This window comes from Bos taurus, chromosome 11 (assembly GCF_002263795.3).
Source record: "Bos taurus isolate L1 Dominette 01449 registration number 42190680 breed Hereford chromosome 11, ARS-UCD2.0, whole genome shotgun sequence".
Lineage (NCBI taxonomy): Eukaryota > Metazoa > Chordata > Mammalia > Artiodactyla > Bovidae > Bos > Bos taurus.
The window spans coordinates 81,447,958-81,463,581 of NC_037338.1; the positions used below are offsets into that span (position 1 = coordinate 81,447,958).

At 37.9% G+C, this 15,624-nt stretch overlaps 1 long non-coding RNA gene across 2 annotated transcripts in view; it reads right to left on the reverse strand.

Annotated features, from left to right (window-relative positions):
* Positions 1–5,435: 5,435 nt before the first annotated feature.
* Positions 5,436–15,624, reverse strand: part of LOC132346616 (uncharacterized) — a 63,261-nt gene continuing 53,072 nt past the window's right edge. For both annotated transcript variants that reach the window (XR_009496520.1, XR_009496521.1), the window contains one exon: positions 5,436–8,276. This is a non-coding gene — a long non-coding RNA (uncharacterized lncRNA). The remainder of the gene's footprint in view (positions 8,277–15,624) is intronic.

Here is a 15,624-nt window from a genome sequence, read left to right on the forward strand (position 1 = left end):
CAGAATCGGACACGACTGAGCGACTGAACTGAACTGAGTACAGAAAAATATGAAATACTTTTTTATAATTCTAACAAAAATATGTACAAGAGCTACAAGAGGGGGAAAATGCTAATGAATAAAATCAAAGAAGAACTAAATAAATGGAGAAACATTCCATGTTAATGAATGAGAAGGCTCAATATCATCAACATGCCAGTTCTTTCCAACATAATCTACAGATACAATATGGTTCCAATCAAAATTCCAGAAAGATACATTCTGTGTGTCAACAAAAATTACTGTAAATCTATAGAGAAAAGCAAAAGACCCAGAATAAGATACACAATGCTGAAAGAGAAGAACAAATTTGAAGGATTGACACTAACTGACTTCAAGACTTCCTATAAAGCCACAGTAATCAAGATAGTGTGGTGTTAGCAAAAGAAATAGATAGATTAATGGAACAGAATAGAGAGCCCAGAAATATAGATCCTTATAAATATATAGTCAACAAATCTGTGGTAAAGGAACACAGGCAATTCAATGGAACAAATATAGTGTTCTCAACAAATGGTGCTTGAACGATTGAATTCCACATGCCAGGAAAAAGAGAAAGAAAAATAGAATCTACACGCAGACCTTATGTCCTTCACAAAAATCACATAAATGTATCATAGACCTAAAATTAAAATATAAAACAATAAAAATCCCAAAAGACAGCACAGAAAAGATCCTAGATGACCTTGGGCTTGGGCTTGGCAGTAATATTTTAGATATAACTACAAAGGTATGAACCATGAAAGAAATGATGAATAATCTAGATTTTATTAAAATTTAAAAAATCCTTCTACTCAACAAAAAGCAATGTCAAGAGAATGAGGACAAGCCACACACAGGGAGAAATAATATGCAAAAGATACACCTCAAAAAGGACTGTCACTCAAAATACGTGAAGAATTTTTAAAACTCAATAATAAAATGGACAACCTGATTTAAGAAAAACGGTCAAAGACATAAACAGATACAGCATAAAAAATATACAGCTGGCAAATAATATATGAAAAGATGCTTCACATCAGTGCCACTGGGGAAATGCAAATTGAAATAGCAATGAAATATCACTACACAACTATTGAAGTGAATTGAAGTGAAAGTTGCTCTGTTGCTTCTGACTGTTTGCAATCCCATGGACTGTAAACTGCCAGGCTTCTCTGTTCATGGAATTCTCCAGGCAAGATCACTGGAGTGGACTGCCATTTCCTTCTCCAGGGAAACTTCCTGACCCAGGGATCGAACATGGGTCTCCTACATTGCGGGCAGAACCTTGACCATCTGAGCCACCCAAATTCAAAACACTGACATCAAATTCTGGCAAGAATGTAGAGCAACAGAAACTCTCGTCCATTACCAGTTGGAATGCAAAATGGTATAGTTACTTTGGAAGAAAGTTTAGCAGTTTCTTACAAAATTAAGCATACTTTTATCAGTAATTGCAGTGCTTGGTATTAAATATTTACATAAAGGAATTGAAAACTTACATACATACAAAAAACCTGCCCATGGATGTTTATGGCAGCCTTATTCATAATTGCCAAAATTTGGAAGCAACCAAGATTTACTTTGGTAGGTGACTGGTTAAATAAACCGTGGTGCATCCAGACAATGGTATATTATTCAGTGCTAAAAGGAGTGAGTTATCAAGTCATGAGAGTCTTGAAGGAATTTCAAATGCATAGTACTAAATGAGAGAATGATTCCAACCACATGGTATTCTGGAAAAGGAAGATTATGGAGACAGTAAAAGTTATCAAGAGTTGGGCAAGGAGAGATAAATAAGCAAAGCATAGAAGATTTTCTATGGCATTGAAAGTACTTTGCATGGTACCATAATGATGAATATGATATATGTCATTACACATTTGTCTAAACCCATCAAATATACAATACCAAAAGTGAATTGCAATGTAAATCATGGACTTTAGGTGATTACAATGTGTCAGTGTGGGTTCATCAGTTTTAACAAATGTCCTTCTCTGGTGGGTTAGTTTGATAGTGTGGAATGTTATTTGTGTGTGAGGGAAGAGGTATATGGGACATCTCTGTACTTTCCTGTCAATTTTGCTGTGAACCTAAACTGTGTCTAAATATATAAAGTTTTAATAAAATCAATCAATCAAGTCTTATTTTTTTTAATTATTTGATGAATGAATAGAATGTCTAGTATGGTTAGTGAGCAAAGCTCTCATCTAGTGACTCCAGTAACATGGGAAGGAAAAGAAAAAAATCATGCTTGGAGGGACTGTCCTCTATGTGGTTAGACAACCTTGGCATTGAAAGCCATGGCCAAGTCTACTGGAAACTATGTAATTGATTCCCCCATCTGCTGTTCTTTTAAATTTCCTATATGAAGAGATCAGAAATATAATTCTCTGGGCATCATAGCTAGCTCCTAGAGAAAGATTCCTTTCTGCAGGAAACCAGTTTAGCCACTAGCCTCTTCTGTCTTATCCTCCTATGACTTTTTAGCTCTCTAATCACAGTCTGTTTTCCAATAAATTAGTGTTGAGACAACTCAGCCCTGAATGTCAACTTGAAAATGTTAGTGTCATGGGGAGAGAGCACTTAATCAGATGACTTGTGATTATTCAACAAAGAGATTTTCTCTGATTAAGACTGCCACCCTTTCTAAGGCACTTGGTCTTCTCTCTTAAAATCTTTGCTTGAGTAGGCTCTGCTGTGGCGAGTTAGCAGCTAGCACAGATGGTTTCCTGAAGGGAACAGAGAGACTTGGCAATACGATGAAGAGAACTTTCATTGTCCTTTCATTGAAAAGGGTATTTTTAAGCAGTTCCCTACTGGCTATTAAAAGTCATTCTCTTGCATGGATGGACCCAGTGGCTGTCGTACAGAGTGAGTTTAGTTCAGTTCAGTTGCTCAGTCGTGTCCGACTCTGCAACCCCATGAACCGCAGCACACCAGGCCTGTGAAGTAAGTCCCAAAGAGAAAAGCAAATATCCTATATTAATGCATATATGTAGAATCTAGAAAAATAGTATAGATAATCTTATTTGCAAAACACAAATAGAGGCACAGACATAAAGAACAAAATGTATGCACACCAAGGAGGGGAGGGGAGTAGGATAAATTGGGAGATTGGGATTGACACATATGTATTATTGACACTATGTATAAATAGATAACTAATGAGAACTGACTGTATAGCACAGGGAACTCCACTCAGTGCTCTGTGGTGACCTAAATGGGAAGGGAATCCAAAAAAAGAGGGGCTATATGTATATATATACCTGATTCATTTTGCTGTACAGGAATAACTAATACAACATTGTAATGCCAACAAAGGTCTGTCTAGTCAAGGCTACGGTTTTTCCTGTGGTCATGTATGGATGTGAGAGTTGGACTGTGAAGAAGGCTGAGCACCAAAGAATTGATGCTTTTGAACTGTGGTGTTGGAGAAGACTCTTGAGAGTCCCTTGGACTGCAAGGAGATCCAACCAGTCCATTCTGAAGGAGATCAGCCCTGGGATTTCTTTGGAAGGAATGATGCTAAGGCTGAAACTCCAGTACTTTGGCCACCTGATGTGAAGAGTTGACTCATTGGAAAAGACTCTGATGCTGGGAGGGATTGGGGGCAAGAGGAGAAAGGGACGACAGAGGATGAGATGGCTGGATGGCATCGCTGACTCGATGGACATGAGTCGCAGTGAACTCCGGGAGCTGGTGATGGACAGGGAGGCCTGGCGTGCTGTGATTCATGGGGTCGCAAAGAGACATGACTGAGCGACTGATCTGATCTGATCTGAATGCAACTATACTCCAATAAAAATTAAACAAAAGTCAGTCTCTTACCATAGGATTGGTTAAATAATTTATTCAGCTATGTGAAATGGATTGTCTTGTCCTCATAAATTCTTCTGTCTGTAAAGATTGTGCCAGACTTAATTGTGTTAAAGATGTTTGTTTTTATGTTTCCTTGATTTTGAAAATATCATATCAAAAAGAACATGATTTTGATGCACAGCATTGATAGTGAGTGAACTTTTAACCTCATCTCTCCTAGACATTACACAGGAGGCAGTTTAGGAGAAGTGGACCATGCTCTAGATCCTTGAGACAGGCTGACTTCAGTAACAACTGCATTCTGGGCTCATGGTGTGATTTCAAGAAAGGTACTGAGCCCATCCTTTTATTGAGGAGGTTAATCATACCCAATAAAGGTCTTATGATGATAATATGAAACAAGGTACCTAAAATACTTCTTGAAACATCTGTTAAGATAGGAAGCATTAGTTAATCACAGCTGAATTGTAGCTTAAATAGAAGCCAGAGAGGTTTGTCTAAACCTCCCATAACCTCCCTTAAGTATTTCCTTTCTCACAAGATTCTTTCCTACTAGGTTTCATGGACCAGGGAAAATGACAACAATAAGTTCTCTTAAAATCAGTTCAGTTCAGTTCAGTTGCTCAGTCATGTCCGACTCTTTGTGACCCCATGGACTGCAGCACACCAGGCCTCCCTGTCTATCACCAACTCCTGGGGCTTACTCAAAGTCATGTCCATCAAGTCAGTGATGCCATCCAACCAACTTGTCCTCTGTCATCCCCTTCTCTTTTTGCCTTAAATCTTTTCCAGCATCAGGGTGTTTTCAAATGAGTCAGTTCTTTGCATCCGGTGGCTAAAATATTGGAGTTTCAGATTTAACATCAGTCCTTCCAATGAATATTCAGGACTGATTTCCTTTAGGATGGACCGATTGGATCTCCTTGCAGTCTGAGGGACTCTCAAGAGTCTTCTCCAACATCACAGTTCAAAAGGATCAGTTCTTCGGCATCAGTTCTCAGCTTTATTTATAGTCCAACTCTCACATCCATACATGACTATTGGAAAAACCATAGTTTTGACTAGACAGACCTTCGTTGGCAATGTAATATCTCTGCTTTTTAATATACTGTCTAGTTTGGTCATAACTTTTCTTCCAAGGAGCAAGCATCTTTTAATTTCATGGCTTCAGTCACCATCTGCAGTGATTTTGGAGCAGAAAAAGTAAAGTCTGTCACTATTTCCATTGTTTCCTACTGGGGTCCAGCCCCAGTGGAGTCAGGGGTTTCGAAGGGGAGATGGCTTTGGCGATCAGGATACGATAGAATTAAAGATATAAAGAGTGAAAAGGATAGATCAGTGAGAAAATTCAGTGGAGAAAAGGGGCTGAATAACTTGGTTTACGTGGAAAGCTAATAAAATTCCAAGGCAAGGAATTTATGTCACCTACGTAGGCCACAGGCGTCCTCCCATTCTCCCGAAGGAGAGGAGACACTAAGGCCTCCCTGGTCAGATCTTAGAAGCCCAAGCATAATTAGTAGGCTTGACGAGCCTCCATGCTCCAGATGGAAATTCAGCCAGAAGGTGAGAGAAAGAATGACATGGGGAGACCAAGCTTCGGTGAACAAGGCCCGCACTTTATTTTCCAAAGTAGTTTTTATACCTTAAGTTATGCATAGAGGATAATGGGGGAAGGGGTAGAGTCAGCAGTAAGTCAGGCTTTCTTCCTGCAAACTTATCATATGCAAAAGTTAGGTGAATTACATCATCTTCTGGCCAAGAGGCCTGTTAACATTTTATGATCCTTTCTTCAGAAAACTTATTTTTCTCTAAAGGTGATTATTCTAAAGTCAGGCGCCACCCTCCAAAAGCTTTAGATAAAGTTGCATTCCTATAGGGCAAAGGTGTGGTGGGCTATAACAAGAAAAGAATTAACTCAAGGGTCCAAGGTTACAAACATTAAAGCTACTACTTACATTCCTATACACCAATTATATTAATCAATACACTGCCAGGGACACAGTAGGTAAGGGATATGGAAACTTAGCAGCAAACATTGGCCCAACAAGTGAAAAACCCTTCACCGATACAATTTCTAATCAATCTTTTAACTGCTCAAAGGAATCTGTATTTAGACAGTTTAGAACATCTCATGCCTCTCACAGTTGGGAGGCTGTGAACAATCACATGTGGCCAGAAGAACCTATTCAGGCAGGCTAGAGAACTTCCAAAGGAGTTTGTAGGTTTAAACGCTCCTGTCACACCCAGGAACTTTATCAACTGGAGCTGTAAGTTAACTCTTTTTCGGAGAGAGGTGGTGGGGGACAGCCCCCCGTAAAGTCAGAGGTGTAGGTGCGAGCACAAAGCAGTAAAGTAGGCATACTCTGGTTTTGGGGGTAGATGCTCGAGAATTTCCAGGGGGACTCCTGAGGCTCGATCCCGCCTTTGCGTATGCTAAGCCTCTTTCCTCATGACCTTTGCCACGGGCAGAGTTCCTCACGCTGGCTCCCGGCAGTTTCCCCATCTATTTGCAATGAAGTGGTGGGACAGAATGCCATGATCTTAGTTTTCTGAATGTTGAGCTTTAAGCCAACTTTTTCACTCTCCTCTTTCACTTTCATCAAGATGCTCTTTAGTTCTTCTTCCCTCTCTGCCATAAAGGTGGTATCATCTGCATATCTGAAGTTATTGATATTTCTCCCGGCAATCTTGATTCCAGCCTGTGCTTGATCCAGCTCAGCATTTCTTATGATGTACTCTGCATATAAGTTAAATAAGCAGGGTGACAAATATGCAGCCTTGATATACTCCTTTCCCAATTTGGAACAAGTTTGTTGTTTCATGTTCAGTTCTAACTGCTGCTTCCTGACCTGCATACATGTTTCTCAAGAGGCAGGTCAGGTGGTCTGGTATTCCCATCTCTTTCAGAATTTTCCACAGTTTATTGTGATCCACACAGTCAAAGGATTTGGCATAGTCAATAAAGCAGAAATAGATGTTTTTTTGGAACTCTCTTGCTTTTTCCATGATGCAGAGGATGTTGGCAATTTGATCTCTGGTTCCTCTGCCTTTTCTAAAACCAGCTTGAACATTTGGAAGTTCATGGTTCATGTATTGTTGAAGCCTGGCTTGGAGAATGTTGAGCATTACTTTACTAATGTGTGAGATGAGTGCAATTGTGCAGTAGTTTGAGCATTGTTTGGCATTACCTTTCTTTGGGATTGGAATGAAAACTGACCTTTTCCATTCTGTGGCCACTGCTGAGTTTTCCAAACTTGTGCCATATTGAGTGCAGCACTTTCACAGCATCATCTTTTAAGATTTGAAATAACTCAGCTGGAATTCCATCACCTCCTCTAGCTTTGTTTGTAGTGATGCTTCCTATGGCCCACTTGACTTCACATTCCAGGATATCTGGCTCTAGGTGAGTGATCACACCATTGTGATTATCTGGGTCATGAAGATCTTTTTTGTATAGTTCTTCTATGTATTCTTGCCACATCTGCTTAATATCTTCTGCTTCTGTTAGGTTCATACCATTTCTATCCTTTATTTTACCTATCTTTGCATGAAATGTTCCCTTTGTATCTCTAATTTTCTTGAAGAGATCTCTAGTCTTTCCCATTCTATTGTTTTCCTCCATTTCTTTGCACTGATCACTGAGGAAGGCTTTCTTATCTCTCCTTGCTATTCTTTGGAACTCTGCCTTCAAATGGATATATCTTCCCTTTACTCCTTTGCTTTTCACTTCTCTTCACAGCTATTTGCAAGGCCTCCTCTGACAGTCATTTTGCTTTTTTGCATTTCTTTTTCTTGGGGATGGTCTTGATCCCTGTCTCCTGTGCAATGTCACGAACCTCCGTCCGTAGATCATCAGGCACTCTGTCTATCAGATCTAGTCCCTTAAATCTATTTCTCACCTCCACTGTATAATCATAAAGGATTTGATTTAGGTCTAGTGGTTTTCCCTACTTTCTTCAATTTAAGTCTGAATTTGGCAATGAGGAGTTTATGATCTGAGCTATAGTCAGCTCCTGGTCTTGTTTTTGCTGACTGTATAGAGCTTCTCCATCTTTGGCTTGGAATATAATCTTGGCAAAGAATACAATCAATTTGATTTTTGTATTGATCATGTGGTGATGTTCATGTGTAGAGTCTTCTCTTGTGTTGTTGGAAGAGGGTGTTTGCTATGACCAATGTGTTCTCTTGGAAAAACTCTATTAGCTTTTGTCCTGCTTCATTCTGTACTCCAAAGCCAAATCTGCCTGTTTCTTGACTTCTTTTAAAATAAAATATATTTTTCATGCAGTGATTGTTCCTTACGACATTGCTCTGGCCCTAAAAGTGGTAGCTTGACTCACAGTTCAGATGGTGCTTTTTTTCTTCTCCCCAGGGACTCTGCAGGGAACTCATGCAGAGAATGGAGTGTTGTCCAGCTCTCCAATGCTGATGGGTACCTGTTGAAACAGATTATCTTTATCCATCAGGCATTGCCAGCCCTGTAGCTTATTAATATTTCCATTCCTATTTGTTATTTCCAGATAATTAAAACTGAAATTGACTCCTTTAAAGCAAGTTCAAGCACATTACTTGCATTTGGTAAAATATTGTTTATCTCTTCTCCCATATGGCTGCAATCCCAGTCCATCAGAATGGGATGGAGATAATAGAGAAGGATTATATCTTTCTCTATATACTCATATGCTGAGGGCACTGAAATTAAAGGGCTATTTTTAAGTCATCTAAGATTACCATGGACATATTGAGAAATAAAAGTAATGAGATACAATGATAAGATTGGGGTTTCTGGAGCCAGGAAGATGCAATTTGCATTCCAGTTCTCATCCTTACTAGCTCAGTGACCTTAGACCATAAACTGACTCACAGTTTAAGTTTTATCATAAACAAAATAGGGACAATAGCTGTGATCTGTAAAATTGATTGGAGGAAAAGAGATAATACGCAAAGTGGGCAGCAAAGAACTTAACCCATTGTGGGTTAACCCATTGTGGGTATGTTAAAATGAATGCTCTTATCTCTATATGTCACTGATTGAATAAGCAAGTGAATGGCTCTGTCACCCTAGACATCATGCCCACTCTTCCAGCACATTCTCAATGTACCATCTGGACTTTAACAAAATCCCCAGGAGATTCATATGCACATTGAAGTTTGAGATGTGCTAATGATGCCTACATGATGGGGTCACTGTGAGGATCAAGTGAAGTGATACAAGTAATGCAGTTGGAATCTGAAATAAAAACTAAATGATGAGTAGATATTAGCTATTATTTGCTTTCTTTTACATCAAGATATGTCTAAAAGACAACTTTCTTTTCAAGCTTTCTGTAATCTTTCCATTATCCTCTTCTTATTTAATTGTTTCATTTGCTTGTGCTCCACAAAAATCTTCATAACTACTTTTGATAATTTTTTTTGACTCTTCTCTGTCAGACTCTTTAAGGACAGAAGAGTGTCTTTTATCTCCCTATTCTCTGGGGCCAGGACAGTACAAGAATAGACCTTCAATAAATGTGAGCTGGATAAATGATATGCAAATGCATACACCTAACAACAACAGCACATTGTGACAGTTCCAAGTGGATGAGATGAAGAATACCTACCAGAAAGACTCATGGAATGTGAACATGCTTTAAGAAAAGTCCTTAGTAAGGTGAGATTTAGTCTCTTGAACAACATAGATATTTGAACAATATAGATGTTTAAGAGTTTAAGAGGAAGAAATGATGTAAATTCTATGTGCAGGTAGTGATGTGAGTGAAACTTGAAAATGGATTACGAGTAACAGGTTCACAGGAGCAAGAATCAATATGTATTTCTGGAACAGAAAGTTCTTTGTGAGTTGTGAATTCACATACAGAAGAACCTTAGTTAAAAAAAAATTGAAAACAGAGAACTTCATAAAGTTGTTGAGTTGGAAAGTAATGTGCTTAACACATCTTTTTAGAAAGAGATTAAATAAAAAGTGTGTAAACTGCATCTGCTTTTTTAAGTATCTCTTGAGAGTAGGACTAATGGCCACCCAGATTTACGTGAACATTCTGTAAGAGGATGCATATGGCGGGGGGATAGGACATCAGTGACAGAGCCATGTGCACTAGCAAAGCAGAGAGTCACTTCACTGCTGTTATGCTGTCATTTGAGTTTTCGCCAAATCTTCAAGACAAACAAACAACTGTCAAATCCCTGTGTTCACTCATGAATTGTTTCAAAGTTTTTAAGTCTTAAAGTTTTTACTTGTCACAGGTGGCATTGTTTTCTGATTTACAAATGCCCTGAAAGGTTATGTTAATAATAATTTCCTGTACAAAGCTAGAGTGAAGTATGACTGAGCAATTCAAGGACCATCTTTGGCTGATGTAAATGGTGTGTGGTCAGCTGGTCTTACTGGCTTATCTGGTGATTCTCTTCCAGATTTATTTCAGTTTGGTACTTTGGTAAATTTTCTAGCTTCTCCAGGCCATTGGTCAGCAGAGCATGCCAAAGAGTTTGTGAATATGCTAAGGTATTTTTTTCTGGATTTTTCAGGACGAAGTGAGGGCTTTACAATTTTTCCATTGGAGCTGACTTTGCTAAGAAAGAAATTCTAAGAACAACTGATTTGTCCTTAATATCCCATGTTTCCTTTGTGCTATAGATGAAATAGGAAGAGTCAAAGGATCAGAACTAAGTCAAATCTCTTTTGAGTTATTCACCTAAACTGCTTACATCTTTATCCTGTTGACTGACTGATTCTTTTCTGGATTATATTCCTGGCATTCATATGTATGACCTCCCAGCTTCCCCCTACCCCTTATTGTCCAAAAGATGTGCAGACTAGACCTGAATATACACAAGGAGTTCAATAATAACTTACTAAATAGTTGATGTTCAAAAATGTTGTTAGTAAGCATCCATTTTCTGGGGGTACTGATAGTGCTCCTGGTTTTTATGAAAATGAAGCAACTGAGTAGCCTGTTTTCCATCTTAGACTTTGAGTCCTTGAGGCTATAAATTTCCCTCCCAGATGCTCAATTTTACTTATGGAGAGACAGTCTACAATTACAAGTTTCCTGGGAATAAACAGAGTGACTGAACCACAGTGATGTGTCGAGGAGCCATGCTAGAGAGTGGTGGTGAGGGATTCTGGGGTATAAAGAATAATAACACACATTATTTTTTATCTATAATGCAACTGAATGTATTAAAATTAAGAGCTATATCTATTGTGTACACATTGCACACCAGCCATTGTGTGGTAGTTCACTGGCATTTTCTCATTTATTATTGACAAAAATTTGGTAAGTAGGTATTAATATCTTTATCAATTTAATGTAGAAAGACCCTGAAGTCAGAAGTTATGCAATTCACTTGGATTCAAAGAGCTTAATAAAAATGAATTCTTATTTTAATTTGGATGATTTCTAGTGAATTTTCACAGGCATTCCCATGTACTTCTTAGATAATGATGAGTGACTTTTTTTTCTTTTTTCCTCATGAGTGACTTCTAAGATGCTTCCACATATAACATTTTATAATTAATAAAACATTTGCCCATAGGCTTTTCTGGATATTGATTTTTGGGAATGATAGTTCATTTGATAAGTCAAAATTGAACTGCAAAGTTCAAGCTGCTTTATCTACTACAGTTAAAGGCCAAAGATAGAAGCCTTTGTCAGAGACAGATCATATATGTACCTGACTTTTATATACATATATATATATATATATATATATATATATATATATAATTCCAGGGAGAAGAGCTAATGGAGAAAAGAAGTAGGAATTTGTGTCAGTAGGGAGAAGTGGGTGTTTTAAAACCAAGAAGCAAATTCACTTTATTGCCCTATCCTTTCAATCCATACCCATGGATAGTCTATACAGAGGGTAAGAATGTGGTGAGGAGGGAGACTTTGGCATATACTGTGAACTACATGACTGAGAGAGAAACTATGGAAGTGATTGTCAGAAATTTCAGGATTTATTCTGCTTTTTACAATCTTAAGAGCTTCAGATAAACCATTTAAATATCCTGCGGCATAGGTTTTGTCCTAGCAAATATGCCTTAAAACTATGAGTTATGACTGGCCTTGGTTTAAAAGGAGTATTATAATCAGCCCTCAAGTTAAAGTAGAGAGGCAATGCATGATCTAATGGTGCTGTTTTTCAGTTAATCTTTATTGAGTTCCCACAGGATGCATAGATTTTTAATCTATAATTTACGTAGGTGAACAGTGTCAATTTATTAAGTTCATTTACAAAGCAAATGATAACAGCATCCATATGTTTCAAGCGAAGCATTTAAAGTCAGTGTAGATCAGCTAGATGCCACCAAAATAGAATAGGAAACAGAGAATAGAAAATTTTTCCTTCTTTTGAAAAAGGTTTAATACCAGAATAATCTAGCTTGTTTTTCTAAGCATGGCAGATCAAAAAGACTAGAGAATCTGTTAGAAGCAGATGTGCTTAGAAATAATGATAGATGAAGACTTGTTTCCTTGAGCGAAGCAAAATGTTGAACAAAGCAATGCATTCAAAACTCATATAGGGAAATAACCTACAAAAATCATATTTGAAAATAATATGATGAAAGATGTACAGACCCTCTATACCATTGCTATTCAAAGTATGGTTCATGGAGCAGAGCCATTATTTAAATAATGAGCAGAGTTCATTATTTCCTCTTTTACTCCTTAGCAATGGATTTGATTTGTTTAAAAGTATGTAAACCAGTTTGTTTATTGCTGAACATAATTCGTAAGTCACATCTGGTGCAAACTATGACCTAGTCATGAATAGTAGTTATGCATATTTTAACCTGAAATCATTACAAAAAAAAACTGGTTCTGCATCACAGACACAAAACCTATAGAACTTTACTGAATAAATTAAGAAAACATAAATAAGATCAGGGATAAATTATGCTCATGGATTGAAAGATTCAGTATTTTGAAGATATTAATTTCTCTCAGATTAGTATATAAAATTAATTAAATTTCAAGTGGAAAAAATCTTAGCAGATTTTTTTTGTGTGTGGAAGTGGGAAGGGAGAGAAAGTGACAAACTGAATCTTAATTTATATGGGCTAAAAATAATGAATGCAATAAGAAGAAAAAGAAAACTGGAAGATTAAAAACTACCAGTTATCAGTATCTAGTATAAAATATAGCAATTAATATAGTGTGATACTTAGACCAAAAAAAAAAAAAGACAATCTAATAATGGGACAGAATAAATACTCCAGAAACAGATTCCATACACACTGTGGTGCAGTGGGAAAAGAGTAATCTTTTCAATAAATGGTGCTAAATCAATTGCTTTCAAAGGAAAAAATTAAATTACCTTGACCCTTACTTCAAACCACACAAAAAGTTAGTCCTAGATCTATAATAAATGTAAAAGTTACAACAGATGAAAACATAGGTGAACATCTTTATAAACTTGAAGTGAACAAATATTTCTTAAACAGAACTCAAAAAGTATTAATTACAAAAGAAAAACTTAAAGTTATCTATATTAAAATTGATGTAGACAGTTTTAGTTCTTCAAAACACACCATTAAGAGAGTGTAAAAGCAACTTATTCAGAACAGGATAAAACATTTACAGGACATATGTTTAACAAATAATTCATCTCCAGGATACATTTTTTGAAGTCCTAGATATCAATAAGAAAGTGACTGACAATCTAATTGAAAATGTGCAGATGATTAAAACGAATTTTCTGTAAACAATGATACCTAAACGGCCAATAAACTAATGGAAAAGTTCTTAACTTCATTAGTCAAAATGAAAATGCAAATTAAAGGTGTAAAACGCCAAGTGTTGGCAAACACTTGGGTAACCTGGAACTTACATGTAATTGCCAGTGAGAGGATGATGCTAGCAAAACTGTTTGGCTGTATTTGTATATCTAATCATATGCATAACCTGCGAACAAGGAAATTATTTATTCCAACAAACTAGGCAATAGTAATCTAGGCTATTCAAAGCCCCAGTAGTGGTTGCTTTCAGTTCAGTTCAGTTCAGTCAGTCAGTCGTGTCCGACTCTTTGCGACCCCACGGACTGCAGCATGCCAGGCCTCTCTGTCCATCACCAACTCCTGGAGTTTACTCAAACTCATGTCCATGGAGTCAGTGATGCCATCCAACCATCTTATCCTCTGTCGTCCCCTTCTCTTCCTGCCTTCAATCTTTCCCACCATCAGGGTCTTTTCAAATGAATCAGCTCTTCACATCAGGTGGCCAAAGTGGTTACTTTGGGGAGAAATAATGACATAAAAGGAGTACCAGGGAAACTTTTTAAAATTTTTATCTTTTATATTTTTCAAAATTTTTGGTTACCCTGGGTCTTTGTTTTTGCTCATGGGCTTTCTCTAGCAGCAGTGAGTGGAGGCTACTCTCTAGTTGCGACGCGTGTGCTTCTCACTGTGGTGACTTCTCATGTTGCAGAACACACACTCTGGGGTACTCAGGCTCGGTTGCTGCAGTGTGGAGACTCAACATTTGTGACACATGGGCTTAGTTGCCCCTCAGCATGTGGAATCTTTCCAGACCAAGGATTTGAATCTGTGTCCCCTGCTTTGGCAGGCTGAGTGCCAACTGCTAGACCACCAGGGAAGTCCCCAGGGAAACTTAAGTGTTGGTAACTATCTCGGGGCTTCCCTGGTAACTCAGCTGGCAAAGAATCTGCCTGCAATGCAGGATTCTGGGTTCGATTCCTAGGTTGGGAAGATCCCCTGGAGAGAAGTGATAGGCTATCCATTCCAGTATTCTTGTGTTTCCCTGGTAACTCAGATGGTAAAGAATTGGCCTGTAATGGAGGAGATCTGGGTTCAATCCCTGGGTTGGGAAGATCCTCGGGAGGAGGGCATGGCAACCCACTCCATATTCTTACCTGGAGAATCCCCATGGCCAGAGGAGCCTGGTGGGCTATAGTCCACAGGGCTGCAAAGAGTCAGACAAGATTGAGCAACTAAGCACAGTACAACTATGCATCTGGTTTTACAAGTTTGTTTTGAGAACATTCACCCATCTGTGCTGTCTTATCTTTGTATGTTTTAGAAGTCAGTCAATCTATTGATCAAACTGTGTATAAACATACATACAAGCAGAGAGATACTGAGTTTTCAAATGAAGAAATAGTTGCAGCTTGGAGGAAAAAGTTGAGAAGGTAATAAGTTAGATTTCCAGTTCTGAGGTTTCCTTGAAGTTGTGCTAACTCTCTGAGTTCACTGAATGTGTTGTAAGGGTCATACCCCTTTTAAAAAGAGAGGTTTGAGCTGATAGATTCTCCAGTGTACCAACTGCATTTTCAAATATAAATTTGGTACATGTACCTAGCAATACAGAAGAAAAGGCAGCGGGGACTCGCTGTTAAATATATGAAACATAAAATGGTTCAGCAATTCTAGAATTCCCAGCTTGAATCTTTTTCATCCAAGAAAGTACACTGTGTTTCAAGCCAAGGAAGCACTCCAGTTACCATTGTTGCTGGTTTATTACAAGCTGGGGGCAATAGACTCTAACAGGATCATTGAAAGCCTAAATTGAGGCTCCACTTGTGAAGCAAAATGCTCTAAAGCATGAGTTATTTTTGGTCTTGGTTTAAAATGAATATAATGCTTAGCTTTCCAGCTGCATTAAATGGAAGGTGCAGAATAATGCTGTTACCTTAAAGTAATAAGCATGTCAATTTAGTTTAGAATAGGTACTGGGATTATACTTCATCGTGTCTAAAAATAAAAACCTTTAGAACTCTGTATAGAAAAATCCATGCATGGGCCAGGCTGATGGACACAGT